The sequence below is a fragment of the Cyprinodon variegatus genome, unplaced genomic scaffold (assembly GCF_000732505.1).
Source record: "Cyprinodon variegatus isolate N-32 unplaced genomic scaffold, C_variegatus-1.0 Scaffold1494, whole genome shotgun sequence".
NCBI classification, from domain to species: Eukaryota; Metazoa; Chordata; class Actinopteri; order Cyprinodontiformes; family Cyprinodontidae; genus Cyprinodon; species Cyprinodon variegatus.
The window spans coordinates 54449-58945 of record NW_015151947.1 but is presented as its reverse complement, the minus strand read 5'-3'; the positions used below and the strand labels follow the sequence as shown (position 1 = coordinate 58945).

Below are 4497 nucleotides of genomic sequence, written 5' to 3'. Positions count from 1 at the left end.
GGTCCGGATCCGGACCACTGTCCGCTAAAGTGGTTAGAGCAGCACTCTGTGCTCTGAGAAGGTTGCAAGTACCTGGTTTGATGCCCACAGACTGCCATCTGGGTCCCTGAGCAAGACCCCACACTGCTCCCTATGTGGCGCACAATGGCAGCCCACGGCTCCCCAAGGGGATGGGTTAAATGCAGAGAGGGAATTTAACCAGTGTGAGATCAATAAAGTTCCATTTCTATCCTTCTTCCAGCTTCCACTGTGAGGCCATATCTGCTCCAGATGAGCTCAGACTGAGGGAGTCGTCTCCTAAATGAAGAGCTGAACTTTCAGCCACTAGATGGAGCCTAAGAAACGGCTCTGAAAGGTCAGAGAGAAGCAGAAACAAACCTCCAATCCTGACTTTAATAAAAGAGTTTTTCAGTGTAGAAACGATGAAAGAATGAAAACGTTAAGTTGTGTTTATCTGAGAGGCTTCAGCAGCTTTACAGCTTCCATCCAATCAGCATCCAGAAGCAGCCGGACTCCACATCTGGCCTTCTGGGAGGAACTGGAATCAGCTCCAATAGAGCGACAGAGAGGAGAGTTCAGCTTGAACTGATAATAGACATCGTCTCTGTCAATAAAAACATGAATGAAAGAATATATTATTACATTAGAACAATGAAAACAGGACTTTTATTATCAGCAAACATGGAGGGAAAAGTCAAAGCTTGGTCTTTTTCATTCTTTTCTGTTTTTCATGTGAAAGTCTGAAAAAAAAACTGCTCCTCAAAGACATTTGAATTCTTTCCTCTGTTTTCTCTTCAGTCACATCCAGGATTTAATCTTTGCAAAAGGTTTTAGAGCAGATGCTGAAATAAATGAGGAGAGTAGAAGAAAATGAGTAACAGCAGATTTTTAGCTTTAAGCCTCCAACCTAAATAGGTCAATTAACTCTCCATTTGTGTAATTTAAGATGCATTACGCTAATAGGGAAGTTATTCCTCGCCTTCGTTACGCCGCTGCCTGTTAATCCCACTAATAACACATCTGGACACAGTTGATGGCACCAAAATAAAGCAGGCAGTCATCTTCATGGGAACCTAAAATCCCACCGTTGGTGTTTCATTTCACTTCTGCTCCGCATGCATGTGTGCCATGCAAGAGGTCGTGACCCCGTTTCCATGGTATCAGGGTCAGTTGTTATTGTTAGCTAATTGCTAGCACAATAATAGAAAGTGCTCAGTAGCTGCAGATGCGTTACAATCAACAAATAAAGCCGGAAAATCAAACCAAATAAAAGACATTTATAATAGAACATGAACAGACATTTGGGTAGTTTTAAAATATCATATAAATACTTTTGCAAATATGAATAAATTATAAAATAAGCCATTTCATTTGGATGGGATTAAACTGATTTTAGATAATAAATTAAAAAATCTTGTTGTTGTTTTTGATCAGGACCTGTCATTTAAATCCCAGATCAAAGAGTTTTTTCTTTCATTGTTTTCTAACAGGATCAGTTTGGATTCAGTTAAAATCTCTTAATTTACCTCCATAGTTTTTGTAATTTCAGCTCCATGAAGGAGCTGATAATATTCGGCTACCAGCATTGATCTAATGCAGGTGTTTTTGATGTTCGGTTTACTGGTTGCTATGGAAACCAGAGAAGTTCCTCGGCTCCTTGAAGGTCTCGTCATCTCCTGCTCCTTTAAAGTGGGATCCCAATTTAAACGTCAGAGTTTGAACAATGATGCCTGCAGAGTGTTAGGGCCGACCTGCATTCAGGGCCGCGGCGCTGCCTTAGCATTCACAGATGGGAGCCGGTCCCCCCCTGGCTGTTGGGGGGTCTCAGGTGGACCGGAGAAATGGGACAGATGTTCTAATTACTCAGGAATGTCAGCTTTGTCTCTGCTAACGCAGCATTCCCGTCCTCCATGTTTCTGTTCGGGCCTCTGGACGCAGCCGCTGGTGAGCAAACCCAGCTGATTGATTAATTGATTATTTAGTGCCCGGCCCTGCTGCGCTTATGACACACCATCAAATAATAAAATACAACAGCCACGTGAGAAATACTGTCCTAATAAAATCCATGGGAAATGAAGTTCATCCTGTGGGCCTTTAACACAAAAACATCCCATTCAAACTCAATCTGCAGGATTCAATTCAATTAAATTCACTTTATTTATTTATCTCAGCAGCAGTTTTTTTAATGAATTAATTCAAAAAGAAAATTACCTCAAACCTAAAGTTCCTGTGTGGCTTTAAATGGACCCACTTCCACAGCGGCTGCTGGTTCCTCCCTGAGCAAACAGATCCTTCACTGGAAAAAACATCTAGAAATAAGGAAACATTTCTTAAATTAATTGTATTTATCATTAATTTGAGTAGGTAAATGAAATAATTTGACAATGGAATGAATATTTTTCCTCTTAAAATAAGATAATTAGATAATATGCACTTTAAAAAAGACAAAGCAATTGTGTTTTCTTATTTTAAGTATAAATGTTCTTGTTCATGTGGCAAAATGTCGTTTTTACCTCCTCAATCCGAGAACAAATTTAACTTATTTTAGATAGATCTAGATTAGTCATTTTAAGAAAAAATGACTAATCTAGATTTTGAGTTTTTTCCAGTGTTCTGTTCTGTATCATAATCATTCTGAGCATTTTTTCTACACTGCAAAAAATTCAAATCTAATTTTTTTTTCTTGAATTGAGGAGATAAGTGAGACATTTTACTAAGGAAACGAAACAATTTACATTTAAAATAGGAAAAAACAATTACATTGTTTTAATTTGAAGTGCTTGTTATCTCATCATCGTATTTTAAGAGTAAAAACACTCATTCATCTTATTTACCTGCTAAATTTAAGGCTAAATACACTTAATTTAAGACTTTTTGTACGTATTTCTACATTGTTTTTGGGGTGTATGCTGTGGCTTCCAGCGAACCTTTCACAGCATTTTTATTACATTTCTAAAGATTTCTAAGCATTTTTCTATGCGTGTCAGAATCTGCAGCAGAGCTGAACATCTGATCCATCCCAATAAAGCCCTTCCTCCATCACATTCGCATATTTTATTAAACATGGCTGCCATCCTGCTTCCCCTTCTATAGCAGAATATTAATGATGAGCTGGAAAACACCTCCAGAAACCAGAAATGTCTCCACAGCCTCAGACTCCTGCAGCAGAAAACATCAGACTCAACCAGCTTTGTAGAAAAGTCGAACCTGACTTCATTTCATTTATGGGAGAACATAAAGCTCCTCCAGCAGAATCTGCTAGAATCTTCTCACCAATATGTTTATAATGATGGGAAAACTTTAGCGAGCCAAACTGAATGTTGGAAAGACTCAAATGAACCACCTGTGATGGTGAGACGCCGCTTTCTGCACCATAATCTCATCAGATCAACATAGCTTGAAGTTTTTCCTCATTTCCAGCAATCAAAGGAATGTCATGAAGGACATTCCAGAGCTGGATTATTTCTATAGATTCGCCCTGCTGAAATAGAACAGCCTGCCATTAAAAACCAGTCTGTTCCTAAATGATGAGTTTGCATCCCAGCAGCGTTTTCTCTGTAAAGCGCTTTTATCACATCATGAACGTTTCCATTGATACCGGATGAAAGCTGATGAAACCGCATTCATTTCTACAGTCAAAGCAAACAAAGAGACTTTTGCTCTTTTCCAGACGAGCTCTTGCATAAAAAAATAAATACAAAATTAATAAAAATAAGATCAAAACAAGATGCATTTCTCCTAAAACCGTTCGTTCACCTACCAACCATCCACTGGACTCCATAAAGACATGAAGGATTGCTGAATAGATTCATTAATCCCTCCTAATTTAACAGATTGATGAATTAATCTCTCATAATCTATCAGATTGATGAAATAATGAGAATAATTCTTAAAAAGGAATGGATAGAGTATCGTCCCCTGTGGTGCTCCTGTACTGCTGAGCCTTCAGTCTAACAACCTGTCAGGTAGTCTTTGATCCAGGTGATTGTTGATGCCTCCACCTGAGTCTGCTGGATTAAACTAAGAGTTAAAATAAGATATTATTCTAAATATCAACAGCAAAGAATAACGTAAATCTGAAAGGAAAGTAAAAACTGAACAGAAATATCTAAAACATCAAACCGTCACAATCTAAGCTTCACTTCTGTGCTGATATCCCTGAATTCTTCCCATCTATTAATCCTATTTTGCGATCAGACCGAGCGCAGTGTCCGCAGTGATTTCCTCCTGCAGGTAGTTCAGGTGGAGAGCTCACACCTGGACCGCATCATCAAGTGGGAGGAGCTTCAGCTGCGTGAAGCTGAAACCCCACTAACATAATAAAAACACAGCAAATGGACTGAATCATTGTGTCTTCATTAGCGCAGGTTTCAGCATTCAAAAGGGTCATTTGTAAATAAAAAATGATGTTTCAGAGAGATTTAAGCCAGAGGTCAACTATCCCTCCGTTAAAGGAATAGTACACCCAAAACATGATTAGCCTTCATTTTCTACTCA

General features: G+C 38.8%; 1 long non-coding RNA gene across 1 annotated transcript in view; it reads right to left on the bottom strand.

Moving 5' to 3' along the window:
- Window positions 1–168: 168 nt before the first annotated feature.
- Window positions 169–4497, bottom strand: part of LOC107103638 — a 7179-nt gene continuing 2850 nt past the window's right edge. Inside the window, exons 2-3 of the long non-coding RNA XR_001482191.1 lie at window positions 2212–2309; window positions 169–585 (exon numbers count right to left, since the gene is read on the bottom strand). This is a non-coding gene — a long non-coding RNA (uncharacterized LOC107103638). The remainder of the gene's footprint in view (window positions 586–2211; window positions 2310–4497) is intronic.